Source organism: Bombus vancouverensis, chromosome 5 (assembly GCF_051014615.1).
Source record: "Bombus vancouverensis nearcticus chromosome 5, iyBomVanc1_principal, whole genome shotgun sequence".
Taxonomy (NCBI): Eukaryota; Metazoa; Arthropoda; class Insecta; order Hymenoptera; family Apidae; genus Bombus; species Bombus vancouverensis.
Window position 1 is genome coordinate 10,754,274 of NC_134915.1, and position 14,250 is coordinate 10,768,523.

Here is a 14,250-nt window from a genome sequence, read left to right on the forward strand (position 1 = left end):
ATATTTCGCTCGTTAATTCGATCTCTTTCTGTTCTTTTGTCAGCCATCCAGGAATAATAGCGATCGAAGCGAAAGGTATTTATTCAACGAGCCTCGACACAATGGCAGGGGCTGTATTACGCGTTAAGCGACCCCCATCCAGGGGTTAAGAAAGCGCGACGACCCTTTTTTCCCTCGCCTCTCCCAATTGAGATCACAGTTGATCTATTTTAATGGCGCACTTCTCGCCCGAGACACTCTTGAATCGCCTGGAAAGAGATGCTAAAAGACGGTAAAATTGAGAAGGGCTGAGAAAGGCCGGAAACACGTGGAGAAAGGGAAAGGGTAGGCACCATCCACGCTTATTTCTTTGCGCGGCATCCCCCTGAACGCAGGTCAGGGTTCTTCAGCCCGAGGACCCCTGGCGATGAATCTTGGTACACCAAGTTGTTACGTGGGGGACACCGTCGTGTAAATTCAAAGGATGAGCTTTCTTAGGGTTGGCGACTGTTGCGGAGATAATTAAGGGTGCAAGGAAGCTCCAATTATCTCCATAAAATTGATTGAAAGATTTTTCGTGTTTAAGAAAATTATAGGATAATAAATTATAATTATAGGATGAATATGGAAAATCATAGGATGTATAAAGATTATAAAGTCATGAAATAGGTTTTTTGCTTTCTTCGAACGTAAGAAAGCATCGTACATGGAAACAAAGTCAGTCTAAGAATTCTAGAATCGTCAAATAAAATGATCGTACGTTTGTATTTTTACAATCGTCGATGAAGACTGCTATTATGTTAAAGCGCAGAATGCTTACGTATTTCTCCCAATCGCTCTTATATCGAGGGATTATCAACTACGCGCCTTCTTCGACAGCAAAAATCATCAGACCGTAGAAACGAAGACACAAGAAATTCGAGATCAACATGAAAGAAAATTAATTTCAACTTCCCGATCTCGTTTCTAGACTGGCAAACTCGAAACCATCTTAAAAACTCCCTAACACCGAGCGTCGAGTTACCTCGAATAAGGAACCGAATTCATTTACCTAGTTGCGTACACAATGTCGGGATTATAAATAATTCACGCATCTAAATTTCCATCGTAGCACCACACAATGAACAAAAAAAAAAGACGATAAAGTATCTAACTGGAAAGTGTACAAAGGAACCTCAAACGCTGCGTCGAAAGTTCGCCAGGTCCCCGTGAATTCTTAAAATTTCACTGCTCCTCGGGGTGCTCTCGAAGGGACGGCACTGCACCGGCAAGAAGAAAGGGGTGGAAGCGATGGAGCGTGACGGTGGTGGTGGTGGTGGTGCGTGTACACGTCGCCAGTGTGCGACGCCCGGGGCAGGCCATTAGACGGCGACAATGCGCACCCTTTTCCCGACTTTTATACGTATTTCCGCCATTACTGCGCATTCTATGTCGCAATAAATTCTTTCTCCGTCGCATTAAAATTCTTGAAGGGCATTCTGAATACTTGGCGCGGTGCAACGATATTGATGTCCCTCGCTGGGAACAAAACGGCTGCGCAACCTCCCCCTATTTCTCTTCTTCTATCGTTCGTATCGGCGTAACACCGTTTCGAATCCGCTATTTGCCCCTCCTCGTCCTCGTTTCTTGCTTCTTCTCTGTCCTACACGATAAGTACTCGAGTGAGCAGTGTTTCGGAAAAGAGTACGCTCGGTACTGTGTACAATCACGAATAGAAAATGGAGGAAGGGGTGCCATTAGCAGGTACAGTGTTAACTTTCGCTCGTGCCAACTGTTACACATCGTGCTCTCTGTCTCTATCTTTTCTCTCCTTTTGCTCTGTGTCAGGTGTTCCCAGGCGACGACACAGCCTTCTGACGGCGAGAGCACACGTCGATTGTGGGCTAAACTGCACGCTGAATTTCTAACGCGGCCACTACTCGCAGAAATGCGTTCGAAAAGGGTGTTCTTTGTGCGAAAGGGACGCGCCGCGGCCCCTGCTTTTGTACGCGATGAGAACGTGACGAATTTCGAGTAAAAGCTTCTACATTCGTTCCCCATTGCCGTTCCACGCTCGTTCCTGCCTTGTGTACCTTTTACGTGTTTGCTCGCGTAAGAGCTTGTAATCTGTACTGTTCATGTAAATGGAATTGGGTCTTTGATGATTATACGTATAATTTCTGACGTTATGATACTCATGTGCAAATCGTAATGGCCCGGCCTTTTTCAATTTGCGACAGTACTTTGCATTTTGATACTTTGTTAAATTACACCGCCGCTTTTGTATAATACCACTCACCAGTATCCAGATGCTTCCTCTCGATTCGCAAAATTAATCGTTAAGACTAAATACAGTACTTACTGCCTGTTTATGCAATCAACAAATTGTAAATTCAAATTTGTTATTAGAACATATAACGATAATATGTTTTACTATTTGCTACATATATTACTACCATCTACCATATACGATTTAAATACTTTTGCTTCAGGAATGATTTATGATTCTGAAATGAAAAGATCTGAAGTAACAAAAGAACCTACACAAAGGTTTGGCAATTACAGACACTAGTTTTATTGTTACCTATTATATTTTACAAATTAAACTAATATGTATAAAGAATAAAATTAATACAATTCCATTCATTTATAATCCTCTAACTAAAATACATCTGATAAAAATAAAGTAAATATCCAGATACTATTGAACAGTTGTGTATAATCCAATATATTTATTTCTCTCTTATTCGATAACGTGCAAAAAGAAAGAAAATAGGCTGATGGTCTATGGCTTGGAAGGGATCGTCGAGTCTATAGTTTGATATTTCGTTACTTTCAACGGGACACGAGACGAAAGATGCTCCAATTAAACCGAAGTTTACCGAGAGTAACCCAGCTTCCTATAAACGGAAATATATCGGCACCCTCCGTGGAAGTTGCACGTGACTCATTCTGTTTGCTCGGTTATTTAAACCGCCTTTGCTTAAACCCCACCCACGCCGCGACTCGAAAACTGTTAACGTTTCCTGAATACAAAGCAGAGTTTCTCTTGTGATAGAAGATAGAGCAACAACGAGTGGAAATAGCAATGTAGAGTAGCTAATCTTCCTCGGAAGGGAAACGTTCTACCGCAAAATTTCATTCGCGATCGCTTAGCTTTGGAAACAACGTCTTCAGACTACGAATAATTCTAATTGTTTCAACAGCAGCTGCGGTGAAAGTACAATCTAACCGTACAAAAATTAATCCATTAGAGTTTGAAATTTTCTTCTTATTCTTGATAGCAAATTCGTCTGGAAATGATCGAAATTCCAACACCGTTCGGCTGATTAGAAAACGAGCAGACGATTTAGGAGATTCGTTTAGAATCGAGGTGCTATTTATGTCGCGACGCCTCGATCTTAGACTAGAAAAGAAGGCAACGAGCTTTGCATACTGATGGGGACGCGTTTCGTTTCATTTCGAAGAAAATTGCTCGCAGAGTTCGCCAGAACTCTCACGTGACGTCGTTCCGCCGTGTAAATCGTCGAATCGACGGTCGTCGAACGAGCAGAGAATTTCGAGGAATCAACTCGCAACGAGTCAACATCCTCGAAACATAAAAAAAACTGACCGATTAAACTTTCCATCCTCTAACAGGAAATTGTTTCGCCGCGATTTTAACCATGCTAACGAACATTGAATTACTTAATTTCTCGAAAGCGTTTTTGTTCGAAAATTTCTTTGCGATAATAACAAGCTATTATAATTAATACTCGAATTTGACGAATATTCTTGAAACACAGCATTATTCGCGAAACTCGAGTATCGCGTAGCTCGTCAGACTGACAAAACCATCGGTAGATCGAACACTTTTACCATTTATTCTGTGAAAGCTCTCAACCGCTCTCCACTCGTGCCATTATCACTCGTCGTCATAATTTTTCGAGCACAATCGTCAACAAATTACATCGAAAAATAATGTCCACCCATTCACGTACTATGGTATTTCATTTTTCTCTAACCATCCATGGTTAACGCCTTCTTTCTCAATTTATTCGAACAATCTGCCGCCTCCACTGAAATTCCAGCGAAATCTTGTCGTCTCTTAAATGACGCGACGAGGCTCGCGGTTCGTTTCGTCCTACAATTTACTCGGCCATTTAATTCTCGGCCAGTTTACACGAGAACCGGTGTCCTTTTATGCGACGCCATTGACCGCGAAAACGGCGATAAAAGCGTTCTCTAGCCGGAGCTCTCGCAGCGTCTGGCAGGATAAATAAATATTGAAGGAGCAGACCAGCAGCAGCAGTCGGGGGATCAAAGGATCAAAGGAAAAGAAAGTCGTGGAAGAACCGAGACGTCGGTGGCTGCGAAGTCCGTGCTCGATTAAGTGGAGCTCTCTTCGTTACTGTCAGCCGTAATTAACAATGTACATCCGGAACGTTTAGAAGATAAATGGTAAAAGATTATCCCTAATTATGCCGCCGCCCCTATCCTTTCTTACCCACGTCGAACTTTCATGCAAATTCGAGTTTAATTAAATATCGATTGACGCGACCGAACTCGTTTCTTCTAATAACATCGGAAGACAAAGTTTCGAAGCTGAACGGCTAATGAGATTCGAGAGACTCGTTCGTTCGTTCGTTCGTTCGTTTTTTTATATGCTTTTCCTTCTACCACGATTTCAGTGGTTTGCTTTGAAAATACACGGAATATAAGAAGAAGAAAAAGAAAATGAAGAAAGATCGTCCGTGAGACTAATTGATTAGGGCCAAGGTTCAGGGATGGTCTTCATTGGGTAACGAATAATTGGACGCGATGAAACGCCAAAAAACTGTGAATGCTTCGCCTCTTTTTCGAATCTATACGTATATCCCCGTGTATGGAAGGGTATTCTACTCTCGAACCAAGGGGAATGCTTTCATCTCATAATTACAGCTTCCTTTGTGAGCCCTTGACCCGGAATGTAAATAAGCCAGGTCGAGCCGCCTCCAGGCTACCATTTCATTTTCGAAATAATCACGCGTATTCGCCATTGTATTTTATATCTGACGCTTGCCAATTTTCGTCAGTCGTGCCTCTTCGAACGAGGCTATTACGAAGATCACTTTATATTCTAGATTTTAAGACTATATTCATCGTACCTGAAATTAATCGTTTAGTTAAGTTGCTTGTAGGAAGGTAGCGTAATATTGTTAGAATGTTCGCGCAATTTCATATTTTCGTGGGCATAGTTAAAAGAATAGCAAACGGAGATTCGTTTTATCTATTCAATATTATAACCAATGCGTTACTTTGTATATTTTAATATAATTTGGCGTATTACGTCGTGCATTATGTATTTAATATTTTCCATAAACGCACAGACAGCTATTGCAATTGATTTTGTGCTCTTCCGAAGTTGAATTAAAGCTTCAACTCGTCTACGGAAATTTAGAAAAATTCTGCCAATTGAAACAACAATTTTTCGGCATATTATTTCGTTCTGTTCGGAGAACAAATGCGATGATTACTCGAATCGAAAGTAAAGCTCAACTATCGCGTTCGTTCGACTTGGTCCGAGGTTGAAATTTAACACGACCATTAAGCAGCCTATTACAAATTCCAACGTGGACGGCGTTTTAATTTTCATGAAAAATGTAATTGCTGTCCGGCACTGGTTCTCCAGGATCAGCTGAATTTACAGCCGACCAAGTTGCCGGAAAATTGGCCCCGCCATATGCTGTTATTCGCACGCAGCGAAAATATCTGTTGCGGCTTTCCAATAAAAGCGCGATCGCGCGCGAGCACCGTGCAGAAAACGAGAACGGGGATGGGAAAAAGAAACGAGCGGGGAAAAAAGGAGAAAAAAGAGACAGGGGGAGGGGGTGAAACGCACGCGAACCGTTACGTTGAAACGGGTGAAAACACGGTATTCGTTTAATTGTTGCGAACGAAACAGCATGCGTCGTGAATTATTGTTCGTAAACAACGAGCACAAATTACGTTTCGTGCAGTTTATTTCGCGCGCCGTTACCTGGAATCGTTCTGCTTTAAGATGATTTAATAAAAATGTTAAAGAGAAAAGAAAGAGAAATCGCGACGATGGATCGTACGGTGCTGTTCCACTAATACAAAATCGACGCTGAAACGGTTGAAATTGTTACTATACTATAGAGATCCATTCGTAGAGTTTTTTAATCTTACATATATAACTTATACAGGGTGATTGGTAACTGGTGGTACAAGCGGAAAGGGGGTGATTCTACGCGAAAAAAGAAGTCGAAAATATAGAATAAAAATTTTTCGTTTGAGGCTTTGTTTTCGAGAAAATCGACTTTGAATTTTCGCTCGAAACGCGTGCGGTACGTTATGACGGATCTCACTGTTGATCGTTGTCTCGATGGAAAAATTGAAAGAAATACATTTTTATTCTATATTTTCAACTTCTTTTTTCGCGTAGAATCACCCCCTTTTCGCTTGTACCACCAGTTACCAACCAGCCTGTATAATACAGTACTTAGTTATTGGGCAAACGTATCATATAACGTGGAGGATAGTTTGGAAAAAATTACGTGCGCTGCGAAATATTATTATAAAAATTCTATGATGACTGAGACAAACTACAAGATAGACGTTCATGATAGTCGGCCAAGGGATGGTTAATTGGACAGCTTCGAGCAGCCAGACACTCGAGGAACCGAAGTCATAAGAATTAATTAGGGTCTCCGTAAAAAATGCAGGTAGTTGTTCATCATTCCGCGATCCGTGACGATGACGCTTAACTTGATTGTATCTTTGCGCCCTAATTAATTTTTTACTAACATACATAAACATATGTGTATCATAAGGAGATCCTGAATTCCGAATTCTAACTTATAATTACACGTCTGCACGAATTATTGCAAACGTTAGATCGTTCGATTTGCCTGAAATGAATAAACAGATCGGAATAATACACAGATCTCAGGAACGTCTAAAATATCGAATATTTGAACGGGCGAATAAAAGTGTCTAAAAGACTCTCGTAAAGCATAACTCAGTTTTGATTCAGTCTCCACAGAAACGGATAGAGTATCGCGAGCGATGCTGGATGTCACTGCATCAATCAGTTCCGGACGCTTTAATTTAGAAGCTCGCTACATCGCGAGAGCTACTACATATTCAGCCACGGTGTATCGAAGACTGCTTCTCTATAATTATCTACTAGACAGAAAAAAGAAAAAAGAGTGGCAGGATAAAAGTCGAAGCAGAGTTTGAACACGATATCGCGCGTACAATTTTCCACGAGGAGAACCGAAAGAGACAGAGACGAGGATACATTTTCAAATCAGTGGAGGCTAAAAGCGCTCCCCTATTTTCGCTCCTCGACGAAACGCCTTCGATAACAGACCGGGGGAAAAGCGACGGCCAGAAACGAGCCACAGACTCTCCTTCCCCCTTTGCCCCAGTCCTTTTTTTCCACCCCCAACGCCGGTTTTCCACCCTTCACGAGCGACGCGTAATACCTGTTTCCAATCACGGAATTCAATACGGACCCGATATGCCCGCACATCCGCGCATCTCATATGCAATACCGGATTAATTTACATTCCCGGGGCTCGTTGATCGACGAAAAAATAAACGACCAACGAAATGAAAAAGCAATCTTCACGCGACAATGCGGCGGGAGTTGTGTGTCAGCTTCCTGATTGCTCGTTGACTTGGAAAATCAACTGTACAAATTGCCATCGGTCCGCGGGTAATATATGGTTTCCGTGGTGACGAGCATCGCCGACACGTGAAGAAATCGTTTGCGATATACACTGCTGGCAATAAGTATCAGGATGATAGCTTATATTTATGTTTAATATAAATAATTGTATAGCTAATATAAGTTGAAATGAAATTTACTAATTGCGGGAAAAACAAACTGGAAGCTATCAATATGTACATAAATCATGTACGTTATAACTACGTCATTTACATCTCGACACGATATCTTTGATCTTGTTAATCAACAGTATACTCACGCAAACATCCGGACGAACTTCTCGAACCGGTAGATCCGCTTAAATTTTAATCGAACCACGCAGGTTCCGCTTCCAATTTCAACTACTCGATCTTGGGAAACATGTATAACTAGCTTTACGAAGCCGTAACTATTTCTAAGTTACTGCCGGCATCCAAACGAGCTATGCGATGTCATTACGATGATGCTATAGAATTTGGCAAGTCTATATTCTTAATGACACGTGCAACGTGATTTCCCTGTTAGAAATATAACGATGGTGCATTAACAAATGATATCTTGAAACTTGGAAAGCAGCTAAAGCTACTTAGAAGCGGTATTTAGGGTAAAAAATTATCAAATGATCATAGACCAAGGAAAATTAAAATTCACGTGTACGTATTTATTTAATTTCAAGCTAGAGGCCATGAAATAGACTCGATTTATTGGGCTTGGCAACTAAGCGATTGCGGCTTTAAGTAACTAAGCTTAACGACAAAATCCGCAATCACTTAGTTGCCAACCAAATACAAATTCAAGGTTAAAATTTTTCATTTATATTTATTTATGTTTCCTTGATTAATCTAGACAAGATTTAGATGGAGATCTCTACTGGGATCTAATCAAAGTACTCTTTAATTATGATCTACGTATACGAAATAAACGCGGCAGGTTCCCGGTTCCCAGCGTCGAAGCAGAAAAGTCGATCTACAGTCCATGGTCCAGCTGCCAGAGGACAAAAGCGAATTACCATGGATACAATTCATTAGTATATTAATAGAGAAAACCGGTAGGCGAGACTGAGGGAAATCGGTCGCGATCGCATCGCATCCCCTCGTTAACTCGATTGAAAAGATCCCTTCCCTCCACTTCCACCTTTTCCCATCGCTGGTAATCAGCGACCGGTCGTTTTTAATCGGCGCACGTTTGCCAATTAAACATTAAAATGCGTCGCAATTTCTGGCGCGTCCTGTTTATTATTTCGTTCGCGTTACTTTATATTTAACTCGATCCCGTGGCTGATTGTTTTTAGCGGCGACGCGCCGATTAACTCGCGTCAACGAGTTCGTCGGCTGGTTACTGGTTTTGCCATCGTTATTTGAAGAAAGCGAACCATAAGCCAAGCGTACAGTGATTGGCAAAAGTTCGCAACCAAACTTTATCGTGTTGCTCGGACGTAGCTTTTAAAAATAAAAGTGTTTCGTATGTCGACGTGAAAAGTATTGCGACATGCAGTCCTGATTAAACTGTTTGTAAGAAGAATTTTATTGTGAGTATAATTTGAGTCGAAAGTGATTTTGAGATTGATATTTTTGAATGAATGAAACGCTGTTACAACAGATATAGTTAATAGAAGATAAATTTTCACTGATATGTTAAAGTTACAATTTTATATAATAGAATATCAGAACATTCTCGCAACTACTCGATATCAAAGAGCATAATATACCGCCTAAAAACGGCAACCGGCGGAAGATCGTTCGATGGGAGATTGGAATCTGATATAGGAAGAGCTCACGGTCTTCGAGTACCTGTCTACGATCCGCTATTATTCCCTTACATCTGCAGCGTAACAATGGTTGCTGAATCCTATCAAGATTCAGCAAGTGGTTCGCTGCCCAATTAGAACTTGAAGTACCCCGCCTATAAATAATTAAACGGCACAATACCATAGCGAAAAGAGAGCCAAACCAGCCGAGCCAAATCCAGTTTCACGATAAACCTCGTGCACGTCTGGTAATGCTCGGGCGTGCTTCACATTCTCTTTAAAATATCGGCCGCAATTAGCGATAACGGGTCCCCGATAAATAATACCGGTGACTTGGAGTACGCTGGCATCGCGCAAAATTGCCTTTCGATCGATGAATTTCATTATGTCGCATAATTTCCATGCCACGCTCCAAAGAGGTGGAAAGGGGAAGCTTATCTTGCTGCGCTGATGCAGTCGCGAAGCACCCAGGACAACGACGACGACGACGACGACGATGACGACGATGACAACGACGAGAGAGATTGTAAAGTGTGTAATTGCCGGGACAATTATCGAGGCGATCCACAGCGAAACGAACGATCTCTCGTGTACCATCTTGCGATTATGAAACCAGAACGAGAGACACCGAACGAAGTTTCGCGGAACTCGTCCGTCGATTCCCAAAGTCATTATACATTTGCAGTAGACGATGCTGCCTGGGAAATTGTATTCCGCTCCTTTGTTCTAATAGGAAATATTCCGGAAGCTGTACGTATTCTTGGCGCAGCAATCCCTTCTTTTCGTCCTCCGCTTTGTCCGCCCTCGTCCCTATCCATTACCGTTTTTCCCGGAAACACGAAACTGGGTCTCGGCTACGTAGCATAAACTACATTTTCGTACCTTATTTACATGATCATGGAGCACCTCGTCTCTCGGCTGCATTTTGTATTCTTCGCGGGGCAGCTCACTACCGGTGATTAAGAGAAATTCTGGGATAAATCGAGGCGGTTTCTCTTTCGCGCTCACGACGATCGATTGCTACAGAGGATGGAGATAAGGTTCTTAGAGGGAGAATCGAATAAAATAATTTTTTAAAATAGAAATACTGAGGACAAGTGTCTTTTTTTTGTAGAGAATTGGAAGAAATGGTATATTTTTAAAGGATTCGGGATGAGAGTACTCGGGAATTTTATTCAAAGACACTTATCAAAAAATCGAGAAAAGACCACAAATATTCGTCGAGTATGGTTAATAGCAAAAATTAAAAGATTCTTAAGAAACAATAGATGGTTTTTTCATATAAGAGAATTTCCAATCTTCTTGGAAAGATATATTTTATCTTCTACAAAATTCATTGCAGAACATGAAGAAGGAAATCCTTGGAGGGAGATTATGCGAATCGAATAAAACAATCTTCTGAAATAAAGAGAAGATCGAAGACGGGTATTTCTTTAGAGAGAAATGAACTGTAGTTTTCAAAGGATTCGAGATTAAAATATTCTGCAGTTCTATGTAAGAATGTCTACCGGATTTCATAAAATCTTTGTCAAATATGGTTAATGGTAAAATTAGAAAGTTTTTAAATAACGATCGATCGCAATCAATAAGAATCCTCTTTAATGTAAGGAAATTCATTTCCTTTCTATCAAGTTCGCTCTCCGCGAAGTATCTGGCGCAAAACTAAAATCACTGGGATCTGTAACAAGCGATAGTTTCTGAAATCTACTTTATCATTACGATAAAACTCGGTCGCCATCGTTGGTAGAAGAAAATCAATCAGGTTCGAGTAGAACTTCTGTCCCCTTGTCTTTCTTGATAACGCGGAAACACAAGTTTTCTACGTAGAACAGCGAAACTTGTTAAGATATCGACAAAGATTGTATCATAAGCGTGGAAATTACATTTGAAACTAATTGCCGTCGACTTCTTTAAAACTTGTTCATGCCAAATCCGAAGAACGTCCGAAACTCTTCGTTGAACTCCAAAACAGAAATAGAACTCTCAAAGCAGACTCGCGGTTAAGACGAAATTAGCCGCTGTTCACGGTGAAGCAAGCCAAACTAGGGCAGAAAATTTGTCAGCCAGGCAAAATCGAGAAATTAACGCCTTGCAACCCTGTGAATTACAAGAATTCTGCGTCCCAAACGAAACAATGAACCCTTGCAAATTAGAATTCCACCAACGTGCAGAAGCAACACTCGAGGATGTAAATTATAAGAACTGCTAATTACGATGGTCATTGTGAGAGGACCGTTACAACGACACTTCAAAATTATTAGAAGTCCTGGGTGGCACGAAAAATATTCTTCAACAATTTCAACGCACCGCTGATTCTTATACGAATTTATATTTTTTTAGACGCAACTGAAAAGGTAAAACTTAAATAAAAATTCGTTTCACTTATTCAAGATTGTTGAGGTTATTCGATGTGTAAACGGAGAAAACTTGTGGATAAATTGTAAGGCAAAAAATATATTTAAATAGCAGTGTAATTATAAGTAAGAATACAATTTGAGCTTGTCCAGATCCGCACGCTAACTGTGTTACCCAATAACTGAAAACCCCGAAGCCAACGTCGCCTGTCTACTGTTTATGGTCTGTCTTTGTCGCAGTCTTTTGTCTACACGCTATCGATGGCTTCAGTGCTTGAGAAAACTAAAAAGACCAGATGTAGAGTTTTCTTAGAAGTGATAATCACTTCAACAAAGATTAAGACCAGTAATCTACTTATTCTGTATATATTCGTATATCGTACGCATTCTGTGCATTTTTCACGTAAATTTCATCTACATAAATGCATAGAAATTCTAATTACTAAATTGTTATATTATTGACATTTCGTATCCTACTTTGAACATTTCCTATATTTTCTTCTATTGTGCGCCTTCTATCTTCTTCGTGCAGCTTTAGGTTTCATATAGGTGCATAAAAATCCACAATTTCATTATTATTCGTCGTTATATGTTATTAATATTATCTGCATCTATAGTTCCCATCCTAAACAACGGCCCCATAAAGAAACGGATAAATTTCGTTTCTGAGACGCGCAGCTCGCTCGAGCTTTCTTCTTCTGGTCGAGATCGTCGCGCCAATCGTTACGTCTTCGAATATAATCCGAATAACCGGAAACTCGGTTTTACGCTTGCGTACGCGTCACCGTGTGCCGCTCGTCGACGTCGCTCTTAAACGAACTGCGATTGTCATGGATGTTCTCCGGGCTTGGTACATACGTTCCGCTCGATTCCTGCGTTACATATATGTATATATATATATGTGTATACATATATGTGTATTTGTATATATATATGCATACGGCTCTGGGCCGCGTTAACACGCGAACAATCAGGTGTACACGAAATTTACACGGGTGCGCTTAATGTGCCCGAGCGAGAGGAAACCAGCGTGAAAAGCTGTTTGCCAAGCCCCATTGTCGTAGACACGGGAGTACGCGCGCGCGTTAAATATTACGTGTGCACATGCACACGATGGCACAGGTGTAACATGCACCAATCAGGAGCTCGCGGATAGACGCTGTTTCCGGGCAGCTGCTCCCACGAGCGCGTCGTATCCGCTCGTGGAAAGAATTCGCCAAGATTGGTGCCTCCTTTCGCTGCAGATTGGAAGGTAGGAGAAGGTAGGGTGATGAAGGAGGGATCGAGAGCTGGAATCGAGAAAATGTTGGACTTTAAGTAGGCTAGAGTGGTCGTTGAGAATGATTTTGGAGTTGAAGGAAGTTTTGCGCTTTGATGAAGTTTGGGATACGTTGGAAGAAAGTGGGAAACTCAAGGAAACGATAGGTTTGAAGGTAGGTTTGTGCAGGCGAAGGTGATTGTTCGGAATAATTGTATAGCTCGAAGTTTCCGAGTTTTGACAGAACTTATATGGTATAGAGCAAGAAAAAGCGAATGAGTGTTGAATCGGAATGGACGAATTGATGCTTTTCGGGATGAATGGCCAAGGGTGGATGTTGTGGGTAATCTTCAAGTCGTGAAACTACGAGATTTGATGAAAGTTAATTAGTGGAAGGAAAAGGAAAATGTGACCTAGAGTCCAGAGGAAATAATAAGTTTAAGGGTGAGTTTGAGTGGACAGGAATAGGAGTTGAGGTCGGCATTGGAGTTGTAACATTATAAGATTTGATGAAGTTTGTACAGTATTGCGAACCTCTAAACTTTCTGTTGCTCTATAAACTTTTATTTTAGTAAAACTAATTAAGAATGATTAAAATCATAGAATTTTCTGTTTCGTCGGAGGTCGGAAAGAAACGAACTACTTTGTTAATTAGAACTCTGATTGAAAGAAATTATTAGAAATACAAAGTTTGACCACTTTAAAGGCACAAGGGCTACATGAAATATATTTTTCACAATTGTTGCAGATGGAACGAAAGAATTCCCTGATGAACGGTGGAATGAAATCGTAATTGGATGAAACTCCTTTTGTAGCGGCCACTTCCACCCTCCACTCCCCTCTATCTGGCCATCATCGCCCCGTCTCTGTCTGCCTCTTTGGATTCTGGCAAGTAAATTGCATTAATTAAAGCATATGCGAAACACGCCGGTGTCCTAATGAACTGAATCCGGGTAATTAATCGTAACGATACATTGTTATTCGTGACAGACACAGAAGCCGCTGTGTAATTCTTACGCGTCCGCGATCGAAATCGGATTGCAACGGGGCGCAACGGCCGCGCCAGATTTAATTAACGACATTAACGAGAGAAAGCGTTGACGTAAGCGTTCTTTCAGGGCTGTGGCCAGAAATCGCAGGATTTAAAGCTTAATGCAATCCATGATGAAACTTTAAAAGCCATTTTCCAGATGGTATTTAATACACTAGAGAATTTCTGAAGCTATTATACGTGTATATT

General features: G+C 41.0%; 1 protein-coding gene across 1 annotated transcript in view; it reads left to right on the forward strand.

Moving 5' to 3' along the window:
- Positions 1-13,899, forward strand: part of LOC117164854 (uncharacterized) — a 100,506-nt gene extending 86,607 nt beyond the window's left edge. Inside the window, exon 4 of the mRNA XM_076618690.1 lies at positions 13,759-13,899. The gene's annotated coding sequence lies outside the window, so the exon portion shown is untranslated. The remainder of the gene's footprint in view (positions 1-13,758) is intronic.
- Positions 13,900-14,250: the final 351 nt, after the last annotated feature.